Source organism: Zalophus californianus, chromosome 9 (genome assembly GCF_009762305.2).
Source record: "Zalophus californianus isolate mZalCal1 chromosome 9, mZalCal1.pri.v2, whole genome shotgun sequence".
In the NCBI taxonomy this organism is placed as follows: Eukaryota; Metazoa; Chordata; class Mammalia; order Carnivora; family Otariidae; genus Zalophus; species Zalophus californianus.
This window is the reverse complement of record NC_045603.1, coordinates 1,699,559-1,720,330: the sequence shown is the minus strand read 5'-3', so window position 1 is coordinate 1,720,330 and position 20,772 is coordinate 1,699,559.

The window sequence follows — 20,772 nt, the reverse complement described above, 5'->3', positions numbered from 1 at the left end:
GCCGACTGCGTCATCTCAGGGTTTCTGCAGCTCATGCTGCATGAGGGAAAACAAACAGGTGAAATATTTATATTTTAGTCATTTATTTTATTTAATTCAATTATCCGGTTATTATCATTCCAACTCCAATTATCCAGTTATTGTGACTGTAATGTGTAACCAATTTTAAAAATGATTAATGAGATGTTCCACACTTTTCTCTCATAGTAAGTTTTGAAATCCGATGTGCATTTTATGCCTCGAGCGCACATCTCCACCTGGACCCTCCTCGCTTCAGGCGCCCAGTAGCCAGAGGTTGGGTCAGGGTGCCTGGGGCCGGGATGCTGTCTTGGGTGTCTCCGAAGATAGCAGAGCCGCCACACTAACCGCCAGCTCCAGGCTTGGTTCCTGGGACGAGCCAGTGGTAGTCCTCGGGGAGACATCTGACTCCATTCGGAAGAGACCCAGAGACCCGCCGCTCCCCCAGGTGGCCTCAGCTTGTCCAGGTGTCCTCACTCTGCCTCTCACCCGGCTCTGCGATGCATGAAACGCCTTCTGGAAAGAAGACACCCTGCAGGAAGGAAGGAGGGGACAGAGTGAGGGGGCAGAGCTGGGGAGAGATCCAGGGAGGTGGGTGCACTCGCCGAAAACCGTGCTAACTGACTCAAGTAAAACTTTGACTTCAGTCTGTCCCATGCCATCGGAGTCTGGCCTTCTGGGCATGGTGGGAAGGCCTGAACATAAGGAGATAATTTATTAATTCAGCTAACACCAGACCATTCCTGCTCTGTGCCAAACACTGAGGATATAGACCCCAATGAGCAGGTCCCACCCTTGGACAGCTCCCATTCCAGTAAAGGGATGCTGTAGGATAGGGCGGCAGCACAGTCAGGAGGGAGGGACCAGCCAGACCCTGGATAATTAACGACCTTCACGTGGTGGGTCTTGAGGGTTGAGTAGGAGTTCACAAAACAGATCTGGGGGGACACATCCTTCCAGGAAGCGGGATCCACGTGCAAAGTCTTTGCAAGGGCAGAGCGTGTGGCGGAAGTGGACGTGGACGCTGCCCGGTGGGGAGAGGGGAGGGCTGGAGCCCGTCAGGTCCGGAGCGGCCAAGGAGAGAGGCAGGGTGTCGGGCATGCGGATGCATCAGAGGAGGGCCGCGCCGTGTGTCTCCGTGCTCGGCTCCTGAAGCGAGCAGGCGTTACCTTACCTGCTCGGGAGCGCAGGAGACCAGCTCCTCTGCGGTGGCCAGGCTCCCGTCGTGCAGGTTCCCCACACGACCTCTTTATTCCTTTTAACACCTCAAGGTCTAAAACAAACAGAACCTCAGCTTCTGGCGCCGCAGACGGGTGGCCATGCAGTTGGCCGTTTGGCTCCTTGGAAGGACTACGCTTCCCAGACTACCTTGCAGTCGGGCGCGGCCGGCTGACCAGGTTCTGGCCAACGAAAGGCTGGCAGAGTGTCCTGTGGGATTCTGGGAAGTCCTCTTCCTCCAGGAAAGCCGATATGAGGGCTGGAGCAGAAGCCACTGCGATGGACCCTGAGGCAAATAGGGTTAAGGATCCAAGAGCAGTCGGACAGAAGAGGCCGGAGCCCCTGATGATGCCACATCCACTGAGACCTGCCCGGGACCACCTGTCGCGTACACATAAGAGGAAAGTAACCTTGCACAGGGTATGGGCCCTCGCTCCTTTTCCCCTCCCTCCTGGTATATAATCAAACTGCACTCTAAATGATACCGTGTCTGTATAGCGTTCCCATCTTTTACGTTTCCTGCCCGTTATGCTGCAAAAGGCCCCGTGCCATCTCCTCGTGGTGCTTTGCTTCCTTCTGCCCGCTCACCCTGCCAGGAGACCCTCCTCCTTCCTTTCCCCACCCAGTGCCCGCTCAGTGTTCCCGCCTCAAGCATTCCTGCACTTCTTCAAGACTGGCTGTGTGCACCTGTGCACCCCTCCACTCCCGCTAAGCGCCTCTGGGATGGGAGCCCTGTCTCCTGCTGGGTTTCTCCCCATTCTCCAGTTCACTCAGTAACATACGGTACCAACACACCGCGGTCATAACCCCTCAGGGCTGACGGCGGCGTGGGGGACAGGCCACGGGGCCAGTCACCCTGGAGTTGGGGGAGGGAAAATAATCAGACCCACTGGGCGCGAGGCTGGGCCTGGGGGGATGCAGGGCCCGGGGTGCACGGAGGGGTTGGGACGCCTGGCGGTGGCGACTGTGAGGCAGACGCTGAAGGTCGGCTCCTCGGCCCAGCGGCTCCTGGCATCACACGCCCCTTTCAGCCTGGTTGCCTGTGTGTTTTGAATTATCTTCCAAAATGCACATCCGGAAGCCATTCAGCGGACATAATGAAAATACTCCTTTGTGGGAAGTCATTTTCCCATGCAGGTATGCATATAAAATGAATCTGTGTTTGAGATGGAAAAACAGATTGCTTAACTGTTTCTAATATCTGAGAGGGTCACCTATTACACCTGATCCATAATTTCAGGCAAAATTTCCATCATAGCGCTGTGCCCCCTAAATGATGAGGCTGGAGCGCATTTATACCACACTCCGTGTGTGGCTGTGGGCAAGCCTTCCTCCTGCAGCAGGAGGGAGCCCACATGCCCCGGGCCTGCCCGCTTCTCGCCGGGGCACATGAAAGAGCCCCGGGGCTAGGAGTGGTATTTGTCTTTGTCCCGATGTGGCTTTTTACGTTAAAGAAGGATATTCTCATGGTGGGTTCCCGCACAGAAGGGTGGGCTGGGGTCGAGGGGGCAGTGCCCTGGGGGCTGACCCCAGGCAGCAGCACCAGCTTCTTGCGGCCGCCCCATCCACCCCTGCATCTCAGGACCCTTGTGGGGGTGCTCTTGGGATCAGAGCCGTCCACTCGGAGAAAAGCCTCCCTCCCTCAGAGGCTCGGTGTCTGCCCGCCACGGGCATCCAGGGGCCACGGCGGCTGCCACCACGGTGCTGTTACCAGAGGCCGGGGAAGGACACAGAAGAGAGGAACCAGGAACAAGCGACCATCTCCTCCTCTCCCTGAGCCACGGGGTGCCCGTCTCCTCTCCTTGGGCTTAAGGAGGGACTTCTCTCGAAGCAAATTCCGTCTGCTCCAGGGGCTCACTTTTGTGGTGTGAGCTGCCTTTGAGTCCAGGCTGGACGAGACCTCCCCACCCTGGACCGGTGGTCCTTCACGTTCTGGCCTGTGCCCAGGGCACCTGCTATCACGTGCCCTTCCGGTGCTCGGGCACCCGCTCCGCACGTCTGTCCAGGGTACACCTCTGGCTGCAGTGTGCCTACTCTGTGTTCTCTGAAACCAGGACACCCCCAAATGGTTAACTCTGATGTACTCAAATTCATAATTTGCTTGTGCTTCTAAGACCTTTAAGTAAAGCAGAGTTCCCAGCCCTTCCTCACACACATATTCTTCTGTATTTCCCTCTCTCAGCTTCCTTGTCTTTCCTCATATGCTTACACTTTAATCTCCCTGGATTTAACCTGAGTGATGTAGGCAGTGGGAGTTTGGCTTCGTTTTTCTCCAGGCAGAGAGCTGTTTCCCACCCCCACTAATTCTTATGTCTGAGTGACTCAGCCCCTGTGGGTCCCCATCGTCCTGGCCGCAGGCGATCCCACTGGGAGGTCAGAGCACAGTCCCTTCCCCCATGCTGACGGTGGGCATCGGCATGCTTTCCAGTTTTCGGCGATGGTGACGGTGCTGCTGAGCATTCCCGCGTGTGTTTTGGTGGATGCGTGCGAGTGTTTCCACTGAACTATTTCTAGTGTGGGATTGCTGAGTCCCAGGGTCACTGGGACGTTAGCTTCTTGAGGGATAATGTTTTTTCTTCCTCATCAGCACGGGGGAGTGTCCTGTTTGCTACTCTGCCCCCGGACCCATGTTAGCCAGCTGGTGGGTGTGTGAGGAGGTGGGGAGCTCCCCCACCCATCCCTGTCTGGGTCTCCCTCCCCGCGGAGCGCCCCTGCCCCATCCCCACAGCCACTCTGTGCTTGTCACTGTGATCATCTGCATGACTGTCACGTGTCATGACACCTGTTAGGTGATTCACCTGTGTTGGCAGCTCTTTTATTAGAACTGACTCAGCTATTTGTGTAGATTTCATGCAGGCTCTTGAGTGATTTCATCAAATTCCCCACATCATCCTGATGAAATTTTGAGCAGGACTGTGTTGAATCTATTTTATACCCTTCGGTAAAACTTAAAAAAACAATCTTCATAAAGATCTTGTGCATTCTTTTTGGACCAACAAAGTCCTTGTTAAACTACTTTATCCAAACTTTTTGTTGTTTTGGTGAATTATATTTCTATTTTGCATTAATACTGAGCTGGGTGTGGCTAGCATAGCTGACTGTTGGGTTGACCTCGCATTTGATGAACTTGCTGGATTCCTGTATTGGTACTTTAGTTTTATCTCTGTTCTGTTGGGATTTTTATGTATGGGGATAATAACCATTTTATTTCACACCCGTATGTGTCCACGGCCAGAGTTCCCAGTGCCACGTTAAAAATCAGGGATGACAAAGGTCTAATGAGCGAACTTGTCTTTGGTCTGACCTTGCTGGAGATCTATGTGAAGTTTCTATGAAGTATGACATTCATTGTAGGATTTTATTGCGTAGTCTTAACCAAGAACATTCTCTTTAACCTTCTGATCGTTCTATTTTTTAACTGAACAGATTGTTATTTTTATTCTAAACAGTTTTTTTTACATCTCTTTGGGGAATCATGTAGTTTTAACTTTTAGTTCATTGAATCAGGGCATCTCATGGATGGATATCCTAGTCTTGAAATGTGCTTGCATTCAAGGAAAAATCGTAATCAATCACATTGAATAACTTTCCAACATGCACTTGAGTCTATAACACATTATTGTGCATCTATGGTGATAAATAACATCCACCTAAAATTGAGTTACCTCACAAGGCAGCCGTCGGGTTTGGGAACCAGGCAGTACCAGGTGTGCCAGCGAATCTGTCGGCTGGTGGTGGCGGCCCGCGCCGGCGACCCCCCAGGCCCGCAGCCCCTGCCCCCCTCCCCGTTCTCATCCAGTCAGCTCCCTCCTTGGCCCAAGTTTGCATTTTCAAGATTTTCAAAAAAATGTATTTCTTCTCGGTTTTCCAATTCATTAACACCGTGCCATCTGGGAAAATAGAATTTTTTTTTCTCTTGAGGCTGTTTTTACCGCCCTCTTTTATTTCGAATTATATTATCATCATCTCTGCTTTCTTCTCCCCTGGTCTTGGCCAAAGTTTACAATCTTGTGAATATTTTCAGGCCTTTGGTTTTTTCATGTGTTATCCTCAATTTCGTTGCTTTCTGAACTTTATGATCCCCCTTCTTTGTGGGATGGCGGGTGGCGGGTATTTGCTTTGTTTATTTTCTAACTTCCTGACTTGAAAACCTAGCTTCATTTTTTTGACGCTAAATATATTTTATTTCATAAATTCCTCCTAGCACTTCAGCTGTGCCCCACAAATCAATGTAATATTTTCATTTTCATTTTAAGTACTTCATAATTTCATGTGATTTTATTTTTATCCCAAATTATGCTGAGTTGCATGTAATTTAGGTTCCAATGAGAGTTTTCAGGATACTCTTAATAGATTCTAATTCCATTAGACTTTGGCCAGAAGGACAGGCTGGTGATACCTGTCCTTTGGAACTTGGGGGATTCTTCGTAGTCTGTCTGGTGCATGGTTAATTTCCGAGCACCTGCTGCTCCTGGTGTCCAAACGGATTTGTATTCTGCACCTCTTAGTGTAAAATCGTCTCTACGTCTTCTACTGTGAGCTCCTTAATTGGATGATTTGAATATTCTGGATATTTGCTAATTTTTTTCCTACTAGTTGTATCAATCACTGAGAAAGACAAGATAAAATCTGCAGCATTGCTAATTGGCCTCGGATCCTGTGGGTCAACCCCATGTTCTGGGGCTGCAAGAGTCTGTTCTCGTGTCCAGGTCATCAAGCCCCATGCCCGAGCCCTGCCCATGTGAGCCAGCCTTTGTGCTCACCTGCCCTTGTGCGCCTGCCTGTGTGTGCCCTGCCCTTGTGCACCTGCCCCATATGCTCACCGCCCATGTGCTCACCTATCCCTGTGCATCTACCTGTGTGCCCCTCCCTGTGTGCTCCCTGCCCGTGTGCACACCTGTCCGTGCACCCCTCCCTGTGTACTCCTCCCCGTGTACCCCTCCCCGTGTGTACCTGCCCGTGTGCACACCTGTCCATGTGCCCCTCCCCATGTACCCTTCCCCGTGTGCACCTGCCCGTGTGCACACCTGTCCGTATGCCCCTCCCTGTGTACCCCTCCCCATGTGCATCTGCCTGTGTGCACACCTGTCCATGTGCCCCTCCCCATGTACCCTTCCCTGTGTGCACCTGCCCGTGTGCACACCTGTCCATGTGCCCCTCCCCGTGTGTGCCCCGCACCGGCACAGCTGCTCTGGATTCACCCGGGAACTGTGGTCTGTCTGATGGGCACATGCACCCGAACTCTCCCACCATTGGTGTTTCTGGTAAATAATCACCATCACCTTATTTTCATTTTCTGTACTGGAAACACACCAAACTCAGCGAGCAGCTGCAGGAGCACACAAGGCGCATGAGCATGTGGCACACGGGCCTTGAAGCGCTGACATTTGCTGCATCCTGTGTCAACTCTGCCTCAGGAACAGCTATGTTTTTAAATGGTAAATTTCAGAACCATGGACTTTTCAGAACTTTTTGCCTCAGATGCGTTGGCCATATGTCCTAAGAAGCATGTTTTCTCATGTGACCGCGAGGACCTTTGCCGCCCAGCCGGTCCTGTCTCAGCACCCAGAGTCCACGGTCGCCTTCCACTGGCTTCTGCCATGGCTGCATGCCGGCTGTGCTGCAGGACGTCCTGCGGTTTGTGCCACGTTTCTGTGGGGGTTTCCAGTGGCCCCTTTGTGGCCAGGAGCCACGGAACTCGCTGTGTCCCTTCCCCGTGCTCACAGGGAGGCAGGTGGTGTCTCTGTCCCATTGTGGGCGTCGACTCTGGTCACACAGTGAAGGTGTGGTCGTGGGTGCTGTTGGGAGGCGGTGACTTTGGGGGGCCCCATGCATGGGGTTATGGCCCTTACAGGAGAGACCCCAGGGAGCGCCCCATGGGGACACCATGAGAAGTGTCCCGTCTGTAACCAGAACAGGATCCTCACCATGAGCCGACCTGTGGCGCCCCGATGGGACCGCCAGCCTCCAGCGTGCCCCAAGCAAGTCTCAGCCGGCCAGGTGCGATCTGGTCTGTGGCCCTCGTTGGGTCCCCGGTCCCGAGACAGGTGCTGTCAGTCGGGGATTCCCTCCTGTGAGGTCACCACATTCTCCTTCGGAAGGAGTAACGTTTGGGGTGATGCTTTACTTCCGGTCTCGTGTCACCGTGAGCAGTTTCTGTCTGGCTCGGTCACTGCACACGGGTTGTCCACAGTGATGGGTGATGTCCTGACTCCCTTGCGATTGCACATGTTCGGGGGGGGCCTTTCTCTCGCCGTCTGTGTGTCCACCCTGCGTCCGTTGTTCCTGGTCCAGGGGATGAGGAGGACCCACACGTCACACTTTTCTCCATGGGCTGGTCTTGCCACCTTGTCCCTCCCAGCGATGCCCACACAGCTCCGAGGAGGGCCTTGCCAACCCCCCAGGTGCTGACAAAACCCTTTTTCTTTCCTCCTCTGCTCACAGGCTCTCTTTCCACGGACGAGTGAGCGCCGCCCTGCGTGCTGCTGGGGGAACGTGGATGAAGGATGTGCGTCCACATTCCCTCACGCTCTTCCCCTCCAGGGACTCAGAGGGCCCAGCGGAGAATCCCAGCTCCGCAGGGGAGGGCAAAGCCACAGCGGACAGGTCCGGGTCCCGCGGCCTGTGGTACCCCAGCTACCGCACGACCGTCCCGTCCTGACGCGTGAAGCACAAACGAATTTACGGCGCCGTGTCACAGATGGAGGTGGTGAGCATGTTGCAGCGGGAACACGTTTCCTAGCTGAGTGAACACGGAGGGGGGCCTCGTGGCAGCTGCAGAGCTAGATGTGGGGTCGGGCCCCAGTGGGCACGCCGTGTAACGTCCGGAGGGGATTGGCCAAATCCTCGTCTACACGTCCGTTCCAGGTTCTGCAGGCGCTCAGCGTGCTTGAGAGCGCCCTGTCCCCGCTGCCGGCCCCACGGCCCTGCTTCGCCCCAGTCACACGACAGCGTTGCCGCCTCCCAGGTGAGCTGGCTTCGTACACCTGGAGTCCCTCCTTCCTTCCTGGGGACGCTCAGATCGCCTGCTCCATTCTTTCTCGATTTCCCAACACTGTGAGACTCCAGGTGGGGTTAGCTGCCCCCTCCCGTCTGTTTCCGGGCACTCTGCACAGGCCTTCTCCGGGGACCTCTGCTCTCGTGCCATTGTTACACGTACACGGGCCTGGAGGCCTCACCAGGCAGTGACCTCCTGGGGTCTGTGTCACAGAGCCTGGCACGGGCTGCATAGCTGACGGCTGGACCACTCAGTTAGAACAATGTGTCACCTGGATTTGATCAGGTTACCTGGGGCCAATTCCCTGGGCCAGACACGCCTGCACGCCCATCCGCCCACACACCTGCACACACACCTGCACAAAGCCTCTCTTTCTCACACGCACACTCACCCCTACACTGATGCCCTGGGTCATGGGGAGACACAGCTGGACCTGGGCCCCTGTGGCATCCTGCAGGGATGTGACCTCCAGCTCTGCGCTGGGGCTGACTTTGCAGTCTCTCCAGCTCTGCACTGCATCCCCGACACTCCCCTTCGAGAAGGGGTGAGGAGGCAGGTTGTAAATAACCCATCACTTATTTTTCCTGTCGTGAGGCTTTGTCACAGCTGGGAGTGTTCGGAGCATCTGGCTGCGATGTGCCCCCTCAGCTTCCCGCCCTCTGAAAGCCCAGAGCAAAGCTGGGGGAGCGGCAGCATCACCTGCCGCCGGCCTGGCCCGTCCCTCCCGCCCCTGCCTCCAAAGTGGGGGCCGGGCTTTGGGGGCACGTGCCGCCGAGAGGGGCCCTTGGCCCTCCTGCCCACGCTCCTGTTCAGCACCACCAGCCATCCCAGGGGAGGGTCGAGCCAAGGAGAAGGGGCTCAGGTGAGACCCACTTCCCAAGTGTCGGCCTTGGGACCCTTACAGCTGTTCTTCTTTTAAACATTTCATTTGCAAATAACTCAGCATTTAATTATGTCAGATTAAAGATACATGCTTTGGAGAGTTATGGAATCATTATGAAACCACACTCAGAGCCAGACCACATCACCATTCTCCCCCTGGGGATTTCTGTACAAACGGCTAAGGGCTTATTTGAACAGCTCGGCTTGGGGGTGGAGCTGGTGGTCTTGGGCACCGGCTGGTTTACGGCTGGCTGTGGGGGCCAGGAGCCCACTGCTTGTCCAGTCTCCGGCCTCGTGCCCTGGGCTGGGTCCCCACTATGGCTTCTCCCCCTGCCCGTACCTACAGCTTACTCTTCACTGCCTTCGGGACCCAGGGAGTGGGGCAGGGGAGTCCATGCCCGGGACTCTCCTCCTCTTCCTCTACTTCACTAAGACTTTATTTTTTTACAACAATGTCAGGTTTACAGCAAACTTGAGCAGGAGGCACAGAGATTTCCTATACGCCCCCTGCCCCCCCGATACTTCCTCCCTCTTTGTCAACATCCCCACCAGAGTGGGGTGTTTGTTACAACCAACGGATGTGCGTTGACACGTCGTTATCACTCAGAGCGCATAGCTGCTTTAGGGTTTGGTCGGAGGGTGTGCATTCTGTGGGTTTGGACAAGTGCATGATGACATGTTTCCACCATTGTAGTGTCAGAGTAGTTTCTGCCCTAAACTCCCCTCATTCTTCAGGACCTGTCCAAGAGCAAGCTTGGAGGTGCCAGGAGGAGAGGGAGGGCGTCAACGGGATGTGGGTGGTTTCCCGGGCCCTTCTGGGCGGCCCCACCCTACCCTGATGTATGCAGAGACCGAAGAAGGCCCGCATCTTCTCTCTGTGTCCTTCCTGGCACCCACTGGGCCCTGAGTCCCCCATGTGTGTGGGGCAGAGGGCCGGTCTGCAGCCAGGCACACCTGGGTTCGGTCCAGTCCGGTCGTCTCCCAGACGCCCAACTTCAGGACGGCAGCTGGGCACCTGCCAGTGCCAGTTTCTCACCTGTAAAGTGGGGAGGTGGTGGGAACTGTGGCCAGGGACGATGCAGAGATGGAATGAGGCCACTCCTGTGGAATGTTCCAGGCCCAGGGCCAGGACACAGCATGTACTCAGTTAGGTATCAGTCACTGGGTCTCCATACGTCTCCTCGAGCTGCTGAGTCACATGCTGCTTCAGTAAGCGATTTGTTTTTTAAGTTCCTGCCGGTTAGGGGTGCTGTCTTATGCTTTTGTGCAGTCCTCCAGCAAAATCTCCTTCTGTCATTTACTTTCCCTCTTCCACCCTCCGTCCGTTTATCCATCATCCATCATCATCCGTCCGTCCGCCCACCCAGCCAGCCAGCCATGCCTGTATTCGCAGATCTATACTCATCTACCCAGCCATCCGTCCGTCCGTCCGTCCACCCTCTGTACTCCATCCGTCCGTCCGCCCACCCGTCCGTCCGTCCGTCCACCCTCTGTACTCCAGCCATCCGTCCGCCCACCCGTCCGTCCGTCCGTCCACCCTCTGTACTCCAGCCGTCCGTCCGCCCACCCGTCCGTCCGTCCGTCCACCCTCTGTACTCCATCCATCCGCCCACCCGTCCGTCCGTCCGTCCACCCTCTGTACTCCATCCGTCCGTCCGTCCACCCTCTGTACTCCATCCGTCCGTCCGCCCACCCGTCCGTCCGTCCGTCCACCCTCTATACTCCAGCCGTCCGTCCGCCCACCCGTCCGTCCGTCCGTCCACCCTCTGTACTCCATCCGTCCGTCCGTCCACCCTCTGTACTCCATCCGTCCGTCCGTCCTTAGCCATTCACCATCCATCAGTCCATTCGTCCTTCTTTCCTTCCATTAACGCACCACTCGCTCCTTAAGTTCTTACTGATCTGAAGAAAAGCCTGCATGTCTGGCTAGTCTCTGAGCAAGCTACAGAGAGGTGCCCTGAGTGTAAGGCCTTTCTGTCCATTCTTCAGGCACATGTTCCGATCAGTGAGTGTGACCACACTAGGATTCTCTCTACGATGGCAGGTCCAGACACTGATCCTCCGGAAAACACCTGTGTGGCACATGAGGCGTCCTGAAAACCAGGCTCCCAGCTGGATCTTCTGATGGTCTCGGTGTGGCCGGCCACCAGCATGGCCGCCCTCCTCAGTGGATCCTGGCTGGAGACCCGGACCCTGGGGACGTAAAACAACAGGAGCTGGTCCAGCAGGGACTGAACATCCCCTCCCAGCATAGCCGATGCCGCCTTGGAAAGTGCAGCCTCCTGTCTACAGCCTGCCGGGACTGGCGGCCCAGGGTGGGGTAGGGGCGCAGAGGGAGGTGCGTTCATATTTGCTGGGTGAGTGAATACCTAAAATGGACATATTTTCCACCCCCCGTGCTGCCTGCCGGGCTCCCAGGGGGTGTGCTGCCAATGGTACAATTAATGGTGCTGTCGAGCCCACACAAATGACCCAGATGCCCGTCCCGTGGGGCCGGGAGCACCGTGGCCCCCAGCCTGGGCTGCGGCAGCCTGGGAAGGTGACCGGAGCCCTCCGCCAGATTGCCAGCCCCAAGCCTCATTTCCATGCCGTGATCCCATGAGCAAATAGTTTGATTGTATTAGTTGAGGGTAATTTTTCACACTTCACAGTAGCTGCTCAGTTTACCTCTAGATTCTGCTGACACTCCTAGGAATTTGCACAATAAAATAATGGGAAAACTACAATAACCAGTGAGGCTAAACCAGAGATCCCATTCAATCAAACTCTCAGAGCAGAGAGTGCTCACGGGCCCTGGTCAGCTTCTCCCCTGCAGCGCACCCATCTGCGGGCTCTCCCCCGCCAGGCCCATGCCTCAGCTTCCTGCTCCAGACTGGGTGCCGCGCTGGGTCCGCCCGGCGTGGCCTTCATGTAGCGTGGCTTGCGTTTGATGCCGCACGTGTTTCTGAATCTCCGAGCCAGACACCCTCTGAGGCGGGGGCTCTGACCGAGGTGGGGGAGGCGGAGGCCTGGGAGGGAGGCCCTGATGGGAGAGCTCGGGGGGCTGGGCCACCGGGCCCGGACATGGGCCCGTGCGCACGGCTGCTGGGAGTCTGGAGAAACGAGAAATGGCTCCGGTGGTCAGGGCAGGCTTCCTGGGCGAGCGGCAACCTTAGCGGGTGGGACACAGGTGGGAGGGGGACGAAGGGGCAGGTCTCCTGCCCACACAAGTAAGAGGCTAGAAATGGAGCCCGCTCGAAGTGCTGCTCCTCGCCTCGTACAGCAGGCTGGGTGGGAGCCCCCAGAAGGTACGTCCACATCCTACTCTTTGGAAGCTGAGTCTTTGGGGTGTGATTAAGGATTTCGGGATGCTGTCATCTTGGGTTGTCTGGGTGGGCTCTAAATGCAATAAGGGGAGTCCTCACAGGAGAGAGGAGCAGGAGAGTCTGAGACTCAGTCATGCAGGGGAAGGAGCCGCACGAAGAGGGGGGCGGAGACGTGGCCGAAAGCTGTGCGCGACCCCAGCCGCCCGGAGGGGGAGGCGGTCGGAGCACCCTTTCCTCGAGCCTCCGGAGGAAGAGGCCTGCGGACACCCGGCCCCTGGATCTCAGAGCCCTGGCTCTGGACTGAGAGAGAAGGCGTTCCTGAAAGCCGCCCAGCCGGGCTGTTTCTGCGGCGGCCCCGGCAAGCTCCGTCCTCACAGCACCCCGCTCCTGGTCTTGGTGCCTCCAGTCCCACCCGCCCGCGTGCCCTGTGAGCCGGGCACCGGCCCAGTGTCCCCGCGCCAAGCCGGGACTTGGAAAGAGCAAAGCCGAGCCTGTGGAGTTAGGAAGGAAGGAGCCGGTGGGATTGCCCGTGTGCCGGTGGGAGGGCTGGGACGTGACCTGCCCAAGGCGCAGGGCATCTGGCAAGTGTGGGCCCGTCTGACCCCAGCCGTGAAGTGCTGCTCAGTGGGGCCAGGCCCCCGAGAACACAGGGGCTGCCGGTGGTACAGAAACAAAGCAGGCCCTGGGGGCGGGCAGCAGCCGTGGGGGGGGGGCAGGGGCAGCAGCCGTGGGGGGAGGGGCCAGGGGCAGCAGCCGTGGGGGGGGGGGCCAGGGGCAGCAGCCGTGGGGGGAGGGGCCAGGGGCAGCAGCCGTTGGGGGGACAGGGGCAGCAGCCGTGGGGGGGGCCCAGGGGCAGCAGCCGTGGGGGGGGGACAGGGGCAGCAGCCATGGGGGGAGGGGCCAGGGGCAGCAGCCTTGGGGGAGGGGCCAGGGGCAGCAGCCTTGGGGGAGGGGCCAGGGGCAGCAGCCGTGGGGGGAGGGGCCAGGGGCAGCAGCCTTGGGGGAGGGGCCAGGGGCAGCAGCCGTGGGGGGAGGGGCCAGGGGCAGCAGCCGTGGGGGGAGGGGCCAGGGGCAGCAGCCGTGGGGGGGGGGGGGCCAGGGGCAGCAGCCGTGGGGGGGGGGGCCAGGGGCAGCAGCCGTTGGGGGGACAGGGGCAGCAGCCGTGGGGGGGGGCCCAGGGGCAGCAGCCGTGGGGGGAGGGGCCAGGGGCAGCAGCCTTGGGGGAGGGGCCAGGGGCAGCAGCCGTGGGGGGAGGGGCCAGGGGTAGCAGCCTTGGGGGAGGGGCCAGGGGCAGCAGCCTTGGGGGGGAGCCCAGCGGCAGCAGCCGTGGGGGGGACAGGCGGCTGTAGAGGCAGCTCTGGAGATGCCCTGGGGGTGGCATTCTGTGCTGGGAGGCATGTTCCAGGATGTGAACACTGAGGAGGATCCAGGGGAACGGGGGTCGGCCGGGAGGGCTGGGGCTGTGCGCCCCTCGCTCAAGTTCATTCCAGACTGAGGGGGAACATGCAGGTCCTTCAAATAGCCCTTTAAATATGTGTTCAACATTTAGTAATTAGATACAGGAACGACCATTAATCTGATACTAAATACTGTATAATTTTCCCTTTTGTTCAAAGTCAGGGACTTTTATAAATCCACATGGCCGCATGTGCCCACATTTCCGGCGCCCAGTGGTTCTATAAGATCCCGCCGTGAGTCCACCTGCGGGAGGAGAGACTTCCCCGCGTCCCAAGAAGCTTCTTGCTTGTGTGAAATCGCGTTCTTCTTGTCTGGCTTCCTCACAACACGTAACCGCCTGTCTCTTTAGGGCAAGCTTGTGGTCCTTCCTCCAATTTCTGTTATGATTCTCTGCATCACCTGGCTGCCTGGGAGACACGGTAACATTTACGTATTCCAGCAGAGCGGATCACCGTCTCCCAGTAAAACACGAAGCCGAGCGAGGCTGCCCAAGTGTCCGTGTGCTCCCACACTCCCAAGCCCCACACCTCCAGGGCACGGCGCCACGTGGCCAGTTCTTGCCAATGAAAGGTAATCGCAAGGACACTGCCCTTCTGTCCGAGCCGACTGAGATCTGGTGTCCCTGTGCATGCTCCGTCTTTCTGTTGCCCACAAGCGGGGCTGGACCGCAAGGGCTCCACCCCAGGCTGCAGGAACCCACACAGGAGAGGCAGCTGGTTTTCCTCAGGGCGGGAGTGTTGGTGGTGTGGCCAGGCAGAGATTTCCTTGACGGACAAATAGGGATTTAGTGGTAGGAGTGGTTTGGCATTTCCAGCTCAGGGTGCAGTCTGTATGTCACCCCTTGTGAATGTCCAAGCCGGAGGCTGAGCGCTGACAGCTTGTCACTGACCCATGCTCACTGGACCGATATGAGTCACGATGCCGTCCACTCTGGAATGACACAGGAGTGTCACTGTGCTGGTGCCGGGAGGGGGGCGGTGACCCCACCATCTCAGCACACGGCTGCCAGTGCTGGGCCCAAGGTGGCTGCCCCAGCTCCTGCCATCACATCTGCATCACACTTAGCTGAAAGAGAGACCAGGGCAAAGGAAGTGTTGGCTGCTACTTAGAAGAGCAATGAGAGGGGGGCACATTCCTCCTGCTTAGGTACTGTGGGTCGAAACTTAGTCGCATGCCACACAAGAGAGTCCAGGAAGTGTCACCTCTAGCTGGGCTGCCACGTGTCCCCAGGTGTAAGGGGAAGTGGGAGCCTGGAGGGCGGTGGAGTGCTAGCAGCCACTGCCGTGGGCACCCGGTCCACCACGCTGGCCGCTCGCTCTGGGTCTAGCGCAGGTCCACCTGGCCACCCTGGAGCACTGGGGGCAGGAGGAGAGCCTGTGTGGATTTGCTCTTCTCAGTAGGGGCACTCCATCCTGCAGGCCGGCCTGCACCTGGGGGGAGCAAGGGGGCATGCCCTGCCCTCTCCTGCTGCCCCTGCACGTTACCCAGGCTATCTGTGCTCAGGCAAAATGCCCGGGCTTGTGTGACGGAGCGTGTGGCCACCCTCGGGGTGTCCCACGGGTCCTGCACCCTGGGCTTGCCAACTCAAGGCCATCACGTGGATGCCGGTGGCGGGTGCTCCTTGGGGGCTGTTTGGCAGAGTCTGTGTCCCCTCCCCCCCCCGGAGCCACAGGTGGGTACTGTGGGCACGGTGCACGCGAATGCCGACGCCCTTCGGACCGCCCACTGGCACCCGCAGAACGCGTGCGGGAGGCTTCCATCCTTCTCCCTTCCTTGGGGCCGGCCGGAGCCAGTCTTCCCAGGGAGCAGGCGGGCGCCCAGCACCAGGGAAGCCGCCCACCTGACGCTGCCCCCCGGCCCCCGGCCGCCCGGGGAGGGGTCCCCGGGGGGGCTTCCTGGAAGTGGAGGACATCAGGGGACAGATGCAGAGCTGACAGCACGCAGCCAGCCTCTCTCCCACCCCCAGGAAACCATCGCTGGGGCGGACGCCCTTCTGTTTAAAAACAAACAAGCCGAAGCTGACCAACAGGAAGAATACAGAAATAGGCAAACTGGTAAGTAAACATCTGGCCTGGTCCCAGCTCGGGAAATAAGCATTTTAAAGAGTTTTGGGTAGAAGACAATTCATGTAAAGTGCCTGGATGATATTAAAAATAAAAGCCTCGGTGCTAATTACACTTACCTCCCCTGTTAAGAGCACAGGGACGCGTAAGGGGCTGCCACACGTGGTCTGCGAGACTGCGTCTTTCGTGGCCCTCCAGACAGCCTGCCGTTGCTCTCCCAGCGTCTTCACCTGGGTCCTGCCCTCCGTGTGTCCCTCCGTCCGTCCGCAAGCACCCTAGATGGACCGCGGGCCACCGCTGGGCATCCTCACCCAGGCTGCGCCGGCCCTGCGCACACACCCGTGCGGGCTCACACCTGTCTTGGATCAATGCCCAGGCGCTGCGGTCGGGTCGGGGTGCATGCAGTGCACACTTTCTGGAGGGTTCTCCTGGAAGCTTCTGTCAGTACAAGGACATAGACCCTTGCTCTCCTCTGCAGAGGTGCGGGGGGATGGGGGTTGGAGATAGCGGAGGCACCAAGGGACGGCACACACATGTGAACACACAGACACGCACACAGACAAACCTCAGGGGCACACACAGGTGCACACACAATGCACAGAACAAGGTGCACACACAGACACAAATGAACACGCCCATGCTCACACGTACACACAGGTACTGCCCCCAGGTGACCTCTCCGGGGCCAGGACTCCCGAGCCTCGCCCCAGGGGGGCTGTTGGCCGGCCCTAGGGGACATGGGGAGACCCCTGCCTGGCTCCTCTGCCCACCGGAGCCCCTGCCCGGCACAGAGTCCCCGTTCTTCGGCTCGGCTCAGGCACCAGCCTTGGGTTCAGTGACTTCACAGTGTCACGGTTTGCAGAACGGCTGCCCTGGGCCCCTCCAGGGCATGACTCCTGAGGTGGAGAGGCACCCAGCAGGAGCCCCAGGACTTCAGGCACGTGTGAGTGGCCCCGCTCGCCTGCTGAGCCCACTTTGCTGGGGAAGGCCCTCCGCATGCGTCCAAGGGCAGGTGGGCAGACCCTGGAGCGGGTCCCGGTGGCCTTGCTCAAGGCCACATGTGGCCCGGGGAGAAAGCAGCGCTGGGGGTGCAGACCCGCCACCCACAGGGTCAAGGGCACTGACCACTCAGGGTCAAGGGCCACGGAAGGGAACCAAGACCTCCCCTAGAAACCCAGGGAAGCGCTCTCTGGAGAGCCCTGAGGTCTTCTCTGGCCGCCGTGGAGTGCAGCGTCTCTGGTCTTCGGCCCTTGATTACTGGAAATCAAGGCGCCCCCCTTCACGTCGCCCTCTGCCCCCGGCCGGGCGTGCACGGTAGCTGCGGGGCCCCCATAGAGTCCCTGCTACCCTCCTGCCTGTCCACACGGCCTCCGACGGCCTCACATTGTAGTGCTCAAGCCCATTTCTCTCATTCACCGTGAGGGGCGTTTCAGGACGGTGACATCGAGGGGACCGCCCAGAGCTCGCTGCTGCCTGGGTGACCCTGGGAGAGGGACACAGAGGTGGACACACCAGATGCACTGACCACACGCGCCCTCGGCTGTGGGCGCTTAGGTGGCTTCGGGGCTGAGTGCACAGGGACGGGAGACTTTGGGGGCCGTGCCTCCTGTGGAGTGTAGGGCCAGGGGTGGGACACAGCCTCCCGGCGCTCTGGGAGCACCTACGTGGGACAGAGGGCGCGGCGGGGCTTTCCTTCCCTCCTCCGAACACCATTTAAATCACAGTCTTCAGGTGTAATAGCTTAGTGCTAACTAATCCTGTTTGTACTGCATTTACTAACAAAGGGATCCCCGGAGACCATGTACTGGGACAGCATTTCTTAGTGACATAAATCGATGCCACAGAAGTGAGGAGACAGCACAACAGGCCCCCAAGGCTGACTTCCCGCCCAGTGCTGCAGCCCAGGACATGTGGGATCCCCTCGGCATGCAGGGGCCCACGTTACTTCTCTGAATTTTAGGGTGGATATTCCTGCCACCACCATTTTTATAAAGACACAAGGGGATGGAAGCCCAGAAAGATGCCTGATTCCCCCTGGGTCATCTGGTTCAGAACTTGGAGTTGTGTCCTGGACCCCACAAGCCCAGCAGAGTGGGGACACGGGGCAGACTACTTCCAAGCCGGGGCTTCAGGAGAGCCCCCCTGGCCGCACCCCGAGTGAGCCCAGGACAGGGCTCAGGGCGGGCAGGAGCAGAGCTCGGATTCTAGACATTTCCAGGCTGGGCGGGGCCCGAGGACAGATGACGTGGGAGGTGCTGAGGGCAGGAGGGGCTGTGTCGGGCACCCTGTCCACCCTCAGCGGCTCAGACAGACTTGCCTCCCATGGGCTGTGTCGTGGAAGTCCCCGATACAATCATCTTTCTAGAAATTGGCTCTGGAATCGAATTCCTACGCTCCCTCTGTGCACACCGGGGAATGAGGTCTATGGTCAGAGAGGACACGCAGGCGTACAGCCCTGGCCCGAAACCCACAAGACTGCGTGCGTGCCCTCGGTGCCACAGTCCAGAACCAGAGCCGTCGGTGAAGTCCGGTTAATTCCCCGGATGCAGAGACTATCCGTGCAACCCCAACCCGAGGTTCGGTTCCACTGCACTTTGGGGTCCCCTCTGGAGGTGGGGCAGAGCACCTGCATAAGGCTGTGGTCTCGGGAAGGAGGACGGAGTCCCGGGTGGGCAGGGAGGGTTGAGGCGGAGGTTGGAGGGGGGACCTCGGGCCCAGCACGGTGACACGGACCCCACAACCTGTGGGGCCCCGCATCCAGAGCCTCAGCGTTCTGAAAACCAAGCAAACAGCAAACCAGGGAAGACTCTGTCCCACAAAGTTGGAGGCAGCGGTCACTGTTCCCGGGGGAAAAAGACACCAGGGCAGCAGGGGTCACCCTGGGGGCAGGGATCCTTCCACTTCATGTGCCAAGTCCCCGTTGCTGACCTCGCGGCCGGCCGCTTCCTGATGGGGCCCTAGAAACGGCCGGGCTCTCACGTCTGCTTGCTTCAAGCCAGACAGTAAACGGTGTTTGAGAAAAATTAGTCCCGCAGGTCAAGCGCGAGCATCCTCCCAACGCCGTCACGTCACAAGGGCTGCTTCCAATTTCCTCCTGAGTTGTGAGGTCCACGGACCTGCAGGGGCACCCAGGTGACAGCAAATGTGAGGGATCTTCCACAGCGGGAGATGAGGGAGGGCAGAATCCATCAAGGCTGCTCAGCGGCCCAGGATTTGCCTCTGTAACTGGAGAGGCTGGAGCTGGTCCAGGATGGAGCAGGGAGGGAGGAGTAACCTCAGGCTCCGGTCAGGGGTACAGCAGGACGGCTGGGCTGATGGGGCCTGGAAGGGGCTTGGCAGGGCCATGGGGGTCCCCTGTGGGCCCACCTGCGGGGGCCTTCTGGAGCAAATCTGAATGAGGTTCCTGGAAGCGGCTGCATGGGACTTCGGCACTTCAGGCCCATCCGTCTGGCACCGGGTTTGGGGTGGACGGGAGAGGCCGCAGCCCTGGACAGGGGGTCCCTGTACCCGGACGGCAGCCGGCTCGCACGCAGGTACACAAGTCCTCGTACAGCGGGGTTTGTAAGTCAGGGTCCAGCTCTGGGCCCCGCTCCAGCCCAGGGAAGCAGGCAATGGCTGATCTTGCTGCCATGGTTTTATCTGAAGCATCTGTGGACCCTCCACCGGCCTCCAGACCCAGGTGGCTCTTCCTTTCTGCAGGAGCCAGTGGGGGAAGGGGAGGAGGCAGCCCTGGGGCCAGATGCATGGTGCAGCCAAGCTGGGTGAGATCAGGTGAGTTCGGAGGAGGTTGGAGGAACCAGGGTTGGAAGGAGCTCCCTCCCCGTCCCTTCTCTTCCTTTCCAGTGGCCAGAGCAAAAAGCCGATTTGTCCTTCGTATGTTAATTCAGGTCTGGATGGTGCTGGGCCTGGAGGAGAAGGTCAGGCCACTGGGGTCCATCTGCAGGAGGGGCCCTGCCAAAGCCTGGTCTTCTGGGTTCTCTAAGCCCACCGCCTCTGCTGTGCTCTGTGGGGTCAGGGGCTGCAGGGGGCTGCCGGTGGGATCGGGGGCTGCCGGTGGGATCGGGGGCTGCTGAGGTCTGACCGCCTGGCCAGGCCTTCCTCCACTCTCCCAGGAGCCCTTCCCTGCCCTGGCCCATGGGGCAGGGGGCTTGGACCTGCTTTGCCCCGGCAGAGGATTGTCTGGACCCTGGAGGAGGCGCTACAGTCAGGAGATCCAGCCCTAGAACGTGGCCACCATCTGACAAGTGGGCCCTGAGTGCAGGGCAGGGCAGCCACTGAACCAGGCCCGGGATCAACGAGGCCTGTCGGGGACGTGCTCCTCAGGGCAGCCCCCAGATGGGGCGTCGGGCCTCTCCTCTGGCGTCTGGCTGGGCTGGTGATATACTTGACCTTGGGAATATGGAGGAAGTGTGTTCTGGAGCATCAAGGCCCCGGGAGCCCCACCCCTGCCTGGGGCACCTGCACCCTCCGGGGGCACCTTGGGTGCGGGGTGCTGGGGCAGGAGACCTGTCTTTCCTGGATCAGTGGGTGAAGGGACATATTGTGTGTGCACCTGCGTCTGGGCCCGGCCCCCTCCAGGGCCGCCTGCGATCTGTGGGCGGCAGGTGGGACCCAGGCCCCCCACCCCTGACCCTCAGCAACACCTGACGGCGATTCCCCAGGAGATTCCCCAGGAGAACCAGAGCTTGGTGTCTGTCTGCCTCGCGCCCGGGGGACACGGAGGCTCACGGCCCATCCCAGAAGGAGAACAGCACTGGATCCACCTGCATGTTTGTCTATTAAAGCTGCAGCCACCGGCCTGGGATGGAACCGCACCACGCGGTTTCTCACT